Source organism: Simochromis diagramma, unplaced genomic scaffold (assembly GCF_900408965.1).
Source record: "Simochromis diagramma unplaced genomic scaffold, fSimDia1.1 OVJJ01000746.1, whole genome shotgun sequence".
Classification (NCBI taxonomy): domain Eukaryota; kingdom Metazoa; phylum Chordata; class Actinopteri; order Cichliformes; family Cichlidae; genus Simochromis; species Simochromis diagramma.
This window is the reverse complement of record NW_024386757.1, coordinates 4,734,222-4,748,557: the sequence shown is the minus strand read 5'-3', so window position 1 is coordinate 4,748,557 and position 14,336 is coordinate 4,734,222. Positions and strand designations below refer to the sequence as shown.

Genomic DNA, 14,336 nt, shown 5'->3' with positions numbered 1-14,336 from the left:
GTGATTTACCAGAGACCACGTTATGCACTATGACTATTGTAATTATCTAATTACATACTTATTTTTCCCACACTACTATAATTTGACAGAACTAATCATTGCAAAGAAATACTATGTTGTCATCACAAAATACTCTAGTTTAGCACAAATATTATAACATAGCAGAAATACAATTATATAGCAGAAATGCTATATTTAGAAAGAAAAATATAATATAGTAGAAATAGTATGATTTAGCAGAAATACTGTATTTAGCACAAGTACCAAAAAGTAGCAGAAATACTATCATTTAGCAGAAATACTATGATTGAGCAGAAGTACTAAGATGTAATAAAAGTTCTTTGATTTAACAGAAATACAATTATGGAGGAGTAATACTTTAAAATGGGAGAAATATTGATACACACACACACACACACACACACACACACACACACACAGAGCCTAAAGGGAAGAGTATTTGTGCCATGGAGTGTTAACAAGAATGTGAGGTCCATATTAGAAAAGCTGGTAAAATCATAAAAGTTTGCAGAATTGTAATAAATGATGAATATGAATTACTGGTCTGTGACAGTGTATTAATTTGTAGGGAAAAAAAAACATGTTGACCAAGGTGGAATCGAACCCACGATCTTTGGCTTGCAGAGCCGTGTCATTACCAACTGCGCCACTGGGAAAGAGAGCAGGCGCTTTGAAAAACAGGCTGATGAGGAGTCAGAATTAGATCGCGGTGAGAGGCGAAAAACGCCGTTTTTTGGAGTTACAAAACGTTGTGTAACTCAAAAACTAGGTGGGATAGAAGCATAATTCTTGCACTGGGTGAATCAGCGGACTTTGGTGTACTTTGACTGCGATTTACATAGCTCTTTGTATCTCCGTCGCGGAGATATGACGAGAGAAGAAACGGCTTCATTTTCGGAATTTGAAAAATGAGAGGAGGACAGATTTCCACCCCTCAAACAAGTCTAACTCATCTCAGAACGGTAATAGGTGAGAAAATAATTCTTGAATTGTGAGCATCAGGAGTGTCTGAAGATATACGGGGACAAGCCTCATGTCTTAACTTTGCTTCGTTAAGGAGATATGACGATTTGAAAATGCCTTCAGTTTCAGTATTTCAGCTCTGAGTTTCACAACCTCCCCATAGACTTTGAATGGGGAGTTTTTAGACCATGTGTCACTTCGAGGCAAATTGTGAAAAAACCGTAACTCCCACAATAATTATAGTGACACTGTCTTAAAGCCAGCAAAAATACCTACGTTTTGATGTATAATTTGTGGAAGTTGAGTGGAAATTGAGCGAGTAGCAAGAAGTTGTTCAGGCATGAAGAGAAAATTCAGAACGGACGAGTGTGCACTGGGAGTTAATTGCATAGCAACCATAGCAACGCATGTATTTTCTGAAAAATCACAAAGCTGCAACTGAAAACTTAAAGAGTCATTACATGAAAACGGTAACAGATATGAAAAAGCTGAATCACACAGGAATAGCCCAATCATTTGAGAACGTTTTAAAGTTTGAATGGAGTTTCTAGGTGAAAGTATGAGGAAGTAGTTAAGTTTCAAAGACAAGCAAGTTTTAGCAGAATTGTGGAAGTTTCCCATTCATTTCAATGGGACAAATTAAAGGAAAAAAGTGTAATATTTTAAAAAGTATAATAGTAATAAACACAAAAAGTCTTGGCCGGAAAGAGCAGAAAGAGCAGAACAGTTTAGAGTTTGAACTGAGAAAATCGGCTGAGAACTGAGGAAGTAGTTGAAGTCCAAAAAGTGTACGGAAGCAACTAGAAGAATAATAATAAAGAACTAGAAAAATTTGCATTTCCTGCGAAAATGCTGTGTGGATGCCTTAAGGGCTGAGGATGTCTGCAGAAAAAAGCTGAAAAAGTGGAAAAAAAAACCAAAAAAATATTGCCCTGAGCGGGATTCGAACCTATAACTTCTGGTACTCAAGGGAGGTTCTTATCTCACTGCGCCACAGTCTTTCTCACAAAGAAGAGGTGGAGAGATTGACAATTGGGCTGAAATGAGCAAAAGAGGCGGAGATATGTGCTAATAAGAGGTGAAAAGGCTTAAATGTTTCAGAAGAGGTGAATAAGCAGAATTTGGGCAGAAGAGAGGTGAAAATTCTGCTGAAAAGACTGACAATTCTGGTGAAATTAGCAGAAGCTGCTTAGAAAGGTGAAAAGGCTAAACATTTGGCAGAAAAGAGGTGAATCAGAAGCAGTTCTGCTGAAAAGAGGTAAAGAAGCAAAAGATGAGTTGAAAAGAGGTGTAGAAGCAGAAGTGCTTGCTGAAGATGGCTGTATGTGTAATGACACACTGGAGAGTGTCAAGAAAGCAGAGCGCATGCAAGCAGTGAACATGTGTAGCAGCTGTCACAGGTAGGATTCGAACCTCTGCCACCGGGTCTCACGGCAGCTGCAGAAAAGGGTTAGCAGAAAAGAGGTGAAGAGGAATAATTTCCGCTGAAAAGAGGTAAAGAAGCAAAAAGATGAGTTGAAAAGAAGTGTAGAAGCAGAAGTGCTTGCTGAAGATGGCTGTATGTGTAATGACACACTGGAGAGTGTCAAGAAAGCAGAGCGCATGCAAGCAGGGAACATGTGTAGCAGGTGTCACAGATAGGATTCAAACCTCTGCCACCGGGTCTCATGGCAGCTGCCCTACCCTCTGAGCCAAATGAGCTCTGGTCTCAAGCAAAGATATGATGAGAGAGAAAATGTGCACTGTGGAGCAGAAGCTCAAATTAGCAGAAAAGAGGTGAAGAGGAAGAACTTTGTTGTGAAATGAGGTAAAGAAACTGAAATTTGTGCTTAAAACAAGTGAAAAAGCTGAACTCTGAAATCCTGCTAAAACAGCAGAAGAGGCGGATATTTTTCAGCTACTCACTGAGCCAAAACTGGTACTCACGTAACTGAAAAAAGGTGGAAAAGCTTAAAATTCTAATGAAAACAGCAGAAGAGGCTGAGTGCACTGTGGAGCAGGAGCTCTAATTAGCAGAAAAGAGGTGAAGAGGAATAATTTCTGCTGAAAAGAGGTAAAGAAGCAAAAAGATGAGTTGAAAAGAAGTGTAGAAGCAGAAGTGCTTGCTGAAGATGGCTGCATGTGTAATGACACACTGGAGAGTGTCAAGAAAACAGAGCGCATGCAAGCAGGGAAGATGTGTAGCAACTGTCACAGGTAGGATTCGAACCTCTGCCACCGGGTCTCACGGCAGCTGCCCTACCCTCTGAGCCAAATGAGTTCTGGTCTCAAGCAAAGATATGATGAGAGAGAAAATGTGCACTGTGGAGCAGCAGCTCAAATTAGCAGAAAAGAGGTGAAGAGGAAGAACTTTGTTGTGAAATGAGGTAAAGAAACTGAAATTTGTGCTTTAAAACAGTGAAAAAGCTGAATTCTGAAATCCTGCTAAAACAGCAGAAGAGGCTGATATTTTTCAGCTACTCATTGAGCCAAACTGGTTCTCACGTAACTGAAAAAAGGTGGAAAAGCTTAAAATTCTAATGAAAACAGCAGAAGAGGCTGAGTGCACTGTGGAACAGAAGCTCAAATTAGCAGAAAAGAGGTGAAAACAGCAGAAGAGGGTGAGATTTGTGCTGATAAGAGGTGAAAATGCTGAACCAATCAGAGGTACTGCTTCTGTCTGCTTCATCAGGCTGTGTACTTGTATGTATTTCTGCCATAGACTGTTAACAAGAATCTGAGGTCCATATTAGAAAAGCTGCTGAAATCATTAAACTTTGCAGAATTGTAATAAATTATCAATATGAATTACCGGTCTGTGATAGTGTATAAATTTGTAGTTAAAAAAAAAAACATGTGGGCCAAGGTGGAATCGAACCCACGACCTCTGGTCTGAAGAGCGGCGTCATTACCAATCGCGCCACCTCTAAGGGGGCGGGCGCTTTGAAAAAAAGGGTGATGAGCAGTCAGAATTAGATCGCGGTGAGACGCGAAAAAACGCCGTTTTTTGGAGTTACAAAACGTCGTGTAACTCAAAAACTAGGTGGGATAGAAGGATAATTCTTGCACTGGGTGAATCAGCGGACTTTGGTGTACTTTGACTGCGATTTACATAGCTCTTTGTATCTCCGTCGCGGAGATATGACGAGAGAAGAAACGGCTTCATTTTCGGAATTTGAAAAATGAGAGGAGGACAGATTTCAGCCCCTCAAACAAGTCTAACTCATCTCAGAACGGTAATAGGTGAGAAAATAATTCTTGAATTGTGAGTGTCAGGAGTGTCTGAAGATATACAGGGACAAGCCTCATGTCTTAACTTTGCTTCGTTAAGGAGATATGACGATTTGAAAATGCCTTCAGTTTCAGTATTTCAGCTCTGAGTTTCACAACCTCCCCATAGACTTTGAATGGGGAGTTTTTAGACCATGTGTCACTTCGAGGCAAATTGTGAAAAAGCCGTAACTCTCACAATAATTATAGTGACACTGTCTTAAAGCCAGCAAAAATACCTACGTTTTGATGTATAATTTGTGGAAGTTGAGTGGAAATTGAGCGAGTAGCAAGGAGTTGTTCAGACATGAAGAGAAAATTCAGAACGGACGAGTGTGCAGTGGGAGTTAATTGCATAGCAACCATAGCAACACATGTATTTTCTGAAAAATCACAATTTTGCAACTGAAGACTTAAAGAGAGATAAGATTAAAACGGTAGAAGATCTGAAAAAGCTGAATCACACAGGAATAGCCCAATCATTTGAGAACGTTTTAAAGTTTGAATGGAGTTTCTAGGTGAAAGTATGAGGAAGTAGTTAAGTTTCAAAGACAAGCAAGTTTTAGCAGAATTGTGGAAGTTTCCCATTCATTTCAATGGGACAAATTAAAGGAAAAAAGTGTAATATTTTAAAAAGTATAATAGTAATAAACGCCAAAAGTCATAGCCGGAAAGAGCAGAAAGAGCAGAACAGTTTAGAGTTTGAACTGAGAAAATCGGCTGAAAACTGAGGGAGTAGTTAAGGGCCAAAAAACGCGGAGCAACTATAAGAATAAAGTTTAAAGAGAAACAGGATCTCAATAGTGTGGATGCCTATTAAGGCATCCACACAATAAAGAGAAACAGGAACACTATAGTGTGGATGCCTTGAGGGCATCCACACAATAAAGAGAAACAGGAACTCAATAGTGTGGATGCCTTGAGGGCATCCACACAATAAAGAGAAACAGGATCTCAATAGTGTGGATGCCTTGAGGGCATCCACACAATAAAGAGAAACAGGATCTCAATAGTGTGGATGCCTTGAGGGCATCCACACAATTCAAACAGTTTCACTGTCCCCTCTGAGTTAATTGCATAGCAACCATAGCAACGCATGTATTTTCTGAAAAATCACTATTTTGCAACTGAAGACTTAAAGAGAGATAAGCTTAAAACGGTAGAAGATCTGAAAAAGCTGAATCACACAGGAATAGCCCAATCATTTGAGAACATTTTAAAGTTTGAATGGAGTTTCTAGGTGAAAGTATGAGGCAGTAGTTAAGTTTCAAAGACAAGAAAGTTTTAGCAGAATTGTGGAAGTTTCCCATTCATTTCAATGGGACAAATTAAAGGAAAAAAGTGTAATATTTTAAAAAGTATAATAGTAATAAACACCAAAAGATATAGCCATCATTAGCAGAAAGAGCAGAACAGTTTAGAGTTTGAACGGAGAAAATCGGCTGAAAACTGAGGGAGTAGTTGAGTGCCAAAAAGTGTACGGAAGCAACTGGAATAATATAGTGGAATAAAGAATAAAGAGAAACAGGATCTCAATAGTGTGGATGCCCATTGAGGGCATCCACACAATAAAGAGAAACAGGAACTCAATAGTGTGGATGCTTAAAGCATCCACACAATAAAGAATAAAGAGAAACAGGAACTCAATAGTTATTGAGTTCAATTACATCCTAGTAAATTACATTTGGTGTCAATATGCTGCTCAGTATCGAAATAAAGCACTGTAAATTAAACCGAATTGTCTTTTTTTTTTTTAACCCAAAGCTGCAGTGGAGTTTATCAGTGGTGGTCAAATGATGAACAGATACTTACTTGAAGCTGGGTGAGGAAGCAAGAGGCTTCTCAGGTCTCTTTGGTGGGATCATTCCTGGTCGGCCTTTCCCTGGAGGAGGGACCGGCTTCTTGGGCGGAACTAAGGGCGCAGCTGGTTTAGGTTTAAGATCTGGTATGGGTTTGTCAACTGGTGAGAAAGAAGGGGTCAGGTAGATGTTAGAAACAGGAAATATGAACCAAAAGGAAATGGACAGAGAAAAAAAACAAGAGGGGAAAAAAATCATTTACTGGCTGAATGAACTATTTTACCATCATGTTATGCTGCCTATTCTACAATTACACACTGTAACTGAGAGTAACTGATTGAAATTCAAGCCTCGTTCTTCTGGGAAGCAAGACAAAATGGTGTACAGCAGTTCATCAGCTGATTATGTTTGCCCTCAGCTGAACTTTAACATGCTGATGACAGAAACTTTAAACTGCCCAACACCCTAACATGGGAAGCACAAGATAGACCAGACTAGATTACATACACAGATAGATAACAGATAGAAAGATGGGCAAATAATGTAATACACATAGCACGACATGTGTCCTGATCTGTCGTTATTGCTTTCCACAGATCTGTTGTCATACTGATTAGAAAACAGTGATGTGATTGTGTGTCATGTTACCTACCTATTAACCAGGAAAAGCATTTATTGCGTGAGCAATCATCTGTGACAATGCAACATAATTGAAAATATCAGCTGTATTGTCAAGCGGCAATGTTTTCTGGAAGACCAATTAGCTTTACTTCCACAACAGCTACTGTGATTCATTCTTTTCCTGTTTGTCTGCTGGTTCCTTTACTATGAACATAAATAACCCTGTGTGATTCTTAGATTTTTCCTTTACCTCCCATGAAGGACCTCCTAGGACACAAATGGAGAGAAGAAAACAAAAAGAAACAAATACAAAGAAGCACTAGGATGAAAGACAATAATGTCGAGGGAAAAAGAGATTAGTGTTACAACGTGTGTGTGTGTGTGTGTGTGTGTGTGTGGGGGTGGGGGGGGGATTTGAGACATAGAAAGTAACCTAGAGTGAGCAGACACATACTTTGTGAAGTGAAGACTTGAGGAAGAAATTTAAATATGCAGAAGTTTGAAAAAAATGACAGCAGGAGGTATTGCTGATCCTGCTGACCCCCTTATATCATTGTTGCTGTTATTCAGTCACACACTGTTAAAACTCGTATAAATACTTCTAGCACACATGAAGCTGAAACTTCAGTCGGCATCATTTTACCGCTTGTACTGCAGATAAAGCCCTTCAAGTCTATATAAACAGAATTGCATAACAATTCATTAATTATTAACTTTTGGTATCACTTGTCTTTGACGTCAACCTCCTGAGAGGCATGCTACAAAGCCAAAGAAGCCTTACCATGTTGAACTGATGATGTACTATGGACCTTAGAGGCTATTTTCCCCTTTATTATGGAAAGGATCCAGTGATCATCTACCACTATTGTCCTCTACTCTTCCACTCTTTATTTACAGAATGTACCAACATGCCCGAGGCCAAATGAGCTAATATGTGTATCCAGACATTTCCAGATCCAACTGCATTTGCTTTGGGGTTTTTATTACAGATTTTGGAATCTCTACACAATCACAATGAAGATTATCTTCTATCCATAAAGCTTTAATTCTGAACACCGAATTAATTACATCTAAAATGTAGGGGTGCAACGATATTCGTATCGATATTGAACTGTTCGATACAGTGCTTTCGGTTCGGTACGCATATGTATCGAACAATACAAAATTTTTAATTTATTTTATCAACTTTCCTTCTGACGATCTGTCTGTGTTGAGCGCTCAGTGGATCCTGCACTCGACAGTGCAGCCTGCTAGGAGCAGTCGAGTGCAGATTCACTGAGCGCAAGGGCAAGCTAGCGAGACAGAAGTTAAGCTCTCCTTGCAACATGGCAAAATGCAAGTACACAGAGAGATAATGAGGGGATGAGGAACAGCTGGGACAAGGGGAAACAAAACTAGACTCACTGCATATAGGACAAAGACTTCCCCAATAAAACAGACATCACAAGGGTAATCTAATAAACAAATGAACTTAGCAAACCTAAAGAACTTCTAAATAAACATCGACATCTAAACAAACTAAAACTTAAAACGCTGGGTCAACAGACCCAGGAAAGTGACAGTAAAATCATTTATTATACACATTATACTTATTTTCTTAAATTGCTTATCTATTATCTGTATTTTAACTTGGGGGTCTAGGGGTGCTGCATGTTTATGATAACACACTGACAATATCAGGACAATTTTAGCCTTACTCTATCAGTGAACAGCATGCCCATGCTAACTTAAACTAGACCAGCAAGCTAACCCCATGTGTATTAAGTGTTACTTCAGAATAGGAACCAAACAAATTAACGGAACGAAATTAACTGTAACAGCAGTTTGCAAAACATTGTGACAGTTCTCAAGTGTTCCTACCTCAAATCCAGCACGTGTTGCTGTGTTTTTGTTGTTAAATGGACGAGGAGAGACCGTGGCTGGTGAGAGGATGCAGCATTTCGTCAGTGGAGCATAGAACGACGTCTCTGATTGGTCAACAAGTGAGTAAAGATGCATCTGATTGTTCGAAAGCGTCAACCAAAGAGCTGCTGGTCACGGCAAGATACAAACTCGCCGGAGCTCTGTGTGAACGACACATCCGGGACCTTCAGCACTCAGGAGAGATTTATCTTGAGGTAAGTATTTACCTTTGATATCCATGCGTCGACGCAAGCTCCGCGAGGTAAAGTTGTATGTTTAACAAGCTAATTAAGGTTAGTTAAACGGAATTAAAACAATACACAACCGATTTGAACAAATTGAAAGTGGTGAATGATGATAAATGTTAAAAAATTACTTAAGATTTATCTTTAACAATAGATATTAGAAGTTAAATTTAACTGTTTTTAAATTCCCACCGGAGTTAAAGGTACGGCCTTGCATGTGCTCTGCATCTTCAACTGCAGAGACAGTCAGTCTAAGCTCAGTGTAGCTAACTGCAACACACATTTTTTTTCAACACAAGATATGCTTGGGGGGATTTAAATGATAATATTAATGTTTTCTTATTCAGCACAAATCAATAATATTATAGTTATTTGCTCACGGTCTGGGTCTCTGGCCCAGCGTTTCTGATGTTATTCTAAGGTTTTTGAGTTTCTTATGTTTAATGGCGGGTTAGTTGAGTTTGGCTTAACGTTATTAATATCGTTTTAAGGAGTTTATGTTAGGGCTGTATATTACCACGTTTGTATTTTCATGCCATGTTTCCTGTTTTATTTTGAAAGAGTCTGTTGCGTTCAGTTCATTAATCTCACTTCCCTGTTGTGTCAATAGAATCATTTGTGCAAGCTACTACCCTGCTGTCCCTCTGTCGTGTCTCAACCTCCAACAGGAAAGTAGAAGTCCTCATATGGTAGGACCAGTGATTGTAGTGTGTGTTACACTGTCCTCATATTGTTTTAAGCTGTGAAGGACAGGAGTGTGTTTCAGTTGCCTTCCTCATGTGGTAGGACCAACAACTCTAGTGTGTGTTACACTGTCCTCATATCGTTGGGTAGCAGAACCGTACAGTGTTAAGTTTCTATAGAATCTGGTATAAGGAAGTCAGATCCTTCTGTAATAATATTCACTGATACAAATATGATCTGTAGTTAATTAAATAGTCGGGATTTATACTAGAGAATGTTTCTGACGTTATATTGTTGTCTTTTGTTGCAGACACCAAGTGCCGAGGTCCTGTCTCAACCTCCTTCAGACCAATTGGTGAGTGACACACCCACTTCATTCTTCCAACAGGTGAAGATGGATGTTGCAGACAGGACATATCCTAACTTTTGCAGCCGTTACGATAATAACGCGCTGTTTGCACGATGAGCACAGCTTCCAAGCTCCCCTAAATTGACCGTGCGCTTCGTGTTGTGTGTGCGCGAGTCTGTGTAGAAATGACTAGTAAGACAAGGCTGCAAACTATTCTCACAGACTTCAAGTGTGCACTTGAATCCAAAACGATCTCTCTCTCTCCCTCCAGCTCTGTTGAGATGCCACTGGGAGAGTAACGACTGCCCCTCCCCCCCTCTGCTCAGCAAACAGGTGGCTGTTTTTGCACCCCTCCCCCCTCTGCTCAACAAACACTTGGCTGCTTTTGCACCCCTCCCCTCTCTGCTGAGGGCAAAAACAAGGCTCATGTGCAAAGTGAAGCAAAATAACATTGACAGAGGTTCAGAGAAAGGAGAAAAAAACAGAGCAGGCTCCTGTTGTTCACTTCAAGGAGGCGGCTCTACGGGCCGTTTTGTTTGTGACCGACAAACACACACACACAGTATAAATATATATTCTCAATCACATTCACACCACTCTCTTATATCAGTTCCACTACATCAAGACTATTTTATGGTGGTCAGCTGTTTTATTGTCATGTATTTTGCATAGTAAGATAACCATGTCCTGCATTCAAAAGCACTGAAAATGTCTATGGTGGTGCTGTACCTAATATTGTGCTCATTTGATCCAAAACCTATTTTTCCTTTATTTTGAAGGCTGAGGCTTAGATCCATTAGGTATTCACGAGAAAGGCATTATCGCATGTCAGGATTACAGTATATCGAAAATATGTGATTATAATGGGAGTCAATGGGGCCCAAACGGATACAAGGGTAAAAGGAGGTAGTACATATGTGAATCTTCTTTACTATACACCACACCATAGAGGGGATCATTGAATTTCAAAAATAATCCTAAAACACACATCCTGGCCAAGTTTCATGCAACTAGTCTTTAAAATGACTGATATATTGAGAATCAAAAATCCAAAAGTACCCAAACGGGTCCCTTTTTTCGCTAGGGTAAAACGAGGGTTAAATAGTCGGGATTTATACTAGAGAATGTTTCTGACGTTATATTGTTGTCTTTTGTTGCAGACACCAAGTGCCGAGGTCCTGTCTCAACCTCCTTCAGACCAATTGGTGAGTGACACACCCACTTCATTCTTCCAACAGGTTACACATTATTTTTTTGTATTTGGCATCAAGTATATGTGTCAGTTGGGCCTAGTGCATAAATGAAATGCACTTTAATTGTACTAAAACAATCAGTTTTAGTCGAAGTTAACCAAAACCAACATTAGCATTAGGATAAAGTAATTGTCTATACCATTTGTTAGTCCAAACTTTCCCTTAAAGCATCAGCTTGATCTTTATTCTGACAAAATTTGATATTTTTGTCGTTTTACACATGTTTTTGTCAAAATAAGCTCCCGCTGATCAGTTTACATGATTTAATTTCTGGGGAAATAGATGGCTGTACATCAGTGTTGGGTTTAGAGCTTTTATTGACAACAGCAGGAGAAGTTAGAAGTCAGGAATGTGAAGTCTACACGTGTTCAGTCGTCATGTCCTCATATTGTTTTAAGCTGTGAAGGACAGGAGTGTGTTTAAGTAGAAGTCCTCATATGGTAGGACCAGTGATTGTAGTGTGTGTGTTACACTGTCCTCATATTGTTTTAAGCTGTGAAGGACAGGAGTGTGTTTCAGTTGCCTTCCTCATGTGGTAGGACCAACAACTCTAGTGTGTGTTACACTGTCCTCATATCGTTGGGTAGCAGAACCGTACAGTGTTAAGTTTCTATAGAATCTGGTATAAGGAAGTCAGATCCTTCTGTAATAATATTCACTGATACAAATATGATCTGTAGTTAATTAAATAGTCGGGATTTATACTAGAGAATGTTTCTGACGTTATATTGTTGTCTTTTGTTGCAGACACCAAGTGCCGAGGTCCTGTCTCAACCTCCTTCAGACCAATTGGTGAGTGACACACCCACTTCATTCTTCCAACAGGTTACACATTATTTTTTTGTATTTGGCATCAAGTATATGTGTCAGTTGGGCCTAGTGCATAAATTAAGTGCCCTTTGATTATATTAAAATAATCAGTTTGATTGAAAGTTTCCCATATCCAACATTAGCATTACTTGTTTGTGAACATCTTAGGAGAAAGAAATTGGCATATCATTTGTTAGTCCTAACTTTCCCTTTAAAGCATCAGCTTGATCTTTATTCCTACTAAATTTGATATTTCTGTGTTACATTGTCCTCAGATTGTTTTAAGCTGTGAAGGACATGAATTTGTTTTTTTTAGCCTTTCTCAATTGGTAGAACCAACAACTCTAGTTTGTGTTACATTGAAACTGAACAGCAGGGATGTTTGTCATGAAGATAATAACACTCTATCCGATTTCAAACAATCACACTGTGATGAGTATTATTAGTAGATTATGTTCACATGTAAAATATTCATATCAAATGGTAAATATCCTATATTTATATAGCGCTTTACTAGTCCCTAAGGACCCCAAAGCGCTTTACACATCCAGTCTGACCACCACCAGTAGGCAACAGGTGAAGTGTCTTTCCCAAGGACACAACGACCGAGACTGTCGGAGCTGGGGCTCGAACCGGCAACCTTCTGATTACAACTCTTGAGCCACGATCGCCCCTTAGCCCCTTAATGTAGAATCACACACTGCCCAACGCTGACTTTGCCTACAATGCAGAGAAAAAAGCAAACAGACCTATTGCATGCATTGATTCTCATATTTCACTTTTACTTTTCAAAGGCTCAAGGACCAAGTATTCCGGGGGTTCCAAGCCACACGCTTTACTCAGCTGCCCTGGACAACATGAAGGGCACCTCTGCCTCAATCACCCTGGACAACAAAAACATTAGCAACACTTCACCAAGAAGGGGTAAAGGCACCCAAATACAAAATGTTTTAGGTTAATATACTTGTGATCAAAGAACAAGTTTGTTTTCAGACATGACACTATTCAGAGCTTTTATCATAAATCATTTCATCTTATTTGATTCCCAGCAGAACACAGCACTTCAAATGGTTCATTCCAAGCATCCTTAAAGGAGCAATAAGCAATATCTTTTCACTGCTAGGTGTGCTGTTTTGCACTGCCTGTGAACCAAACCAAAGTCTATGGCTGGAGATCAACACAGAGAGAGGGATTGTGACTTCATGCTGTACTCCAGATGTAATTACACCTCTAGTTCTTCACATAGTCATTTTTAATTCCTTCAACCTAAGTATGATGAATTGTGCTTATTGCTCCTTTAAAGTGCTCCAGTAGAAAGCAAGGTTTAAGAACATTTTGTATTCACATTATAAACTAGAATATTTTCTATCTTTTCTTGCATTCACATTAAGATATTTTCTTTTGTTTCCATTTATGACAGCTGGGACGGTGAGAAGCAAGTGGACAAATGATGAAGTGAAGGTTGCTGAGCGGCACGTTTCACTTCATAAAAAGCTGCAAAGTACCAGGTAAAAAGGAATGTGACTGCTGCCTCCAAGCAGAGCCAGCAGCTCTGAAAGGCAGAGACTGGGTTGTCATAAGGTACTACAGCCACAACAGGATCATAGCATTAAAAGAAAGATGCAAGAAAAAAAGAAACAAGCAAGAGAGATACTTTGTTACTTCCACAGTTATGTCAGTATTGCAGTTTTCTGTATTGCATTGTTCTTACTCATAAATCTGTGGTTTATGCTGGGTGCTTTTTGCAATTAAATGATAAAAAAGGCAGATAATGTTCCACGTTTTTATTCACATGAACATTCACTACAAAATGAATTAATGCATTACAATATCAAGACTTAAAAAGTAGACTGACCACATTTGACCCATGTCTTTTTTTTTTTTTTTTTAAAGTCTTTACACAGCTCAGATTTACTGTTTTATCAACACATAAATGTCTGATATTTCTGTCAGAAGTTACCCAACTGGTGAGCATTACTATTGTGCATCCATGTCTATTATATTGTAATCTCAAAAGGAGCCAAGCTAAAAATGCAGAACCTACCGTTACCTGGTCCTTATAAGTCATGTATACTTGAAAATTATGTGTTTCCACGGGCTTCACAATTCACCTAAACATGAAATATCTGTGTGTGACCTTATGGTACTCATAAGTCACATAAACCTGACAGTGTCCTCACAAGTAGCATTAAATTCAGGTTTGACCAAAATTTAGCCCTAGCCAAAATCTCAACAGATGGGTGTGTTCCTGGAAGCATGGGTCAAATTTTTTGAGATTCCCATGCCTCTAGGACCTTCGGAAAGGCACGTTCCCATTTGTCACATTTTTGTCATACGTACTGATATATCACGAAAACACGTATGTGTGTGTGTGTGTGTGTGTGTGACAGAGAGAGAGAGAGAGAGAGCCTTTTTATGGGATGATCTCATTGTAAGATTC

At 39.2% G+C, this 14,336-nt stretch overlaps 2 long non-coding RNA genes across 2 annotated transcripts; one reads left to right on the top strand and one right to left on the bottom strand.

Moving 5' to 3' along the window:
* Window positions 1–639: 639 nt before the first annotated feature.
* On the bottom strand, window positions 640–2,846 carry LOC120731637. Its single transcript, XR_005695393.1, has 2 exons — window positions 2,635–2,846; window positions 640–2,397 (listed from the first exon to the last, which is right to left on the bottom strand). It is a non-coding gene; the product is annotated as an uncharacterized LOC120731637 (long non-coding RNA).
* Window positions 2,847–2,889: 43 nt separating this feature from the next.
* Window positions 2,890–4,980, top strand: LOC120731650. The gene is made up of 2 exons (XR_005695398.1): window positions 2,890–3,007; window positions 3,566–4,980. It is a non-coding gene; the product is annotated as an uncharacterized LOC120731650 (long non-coding RNA).
* The last annotated feature ends 9,356 nt before the right edge of the window (window positions 4,981–14,336 follow it).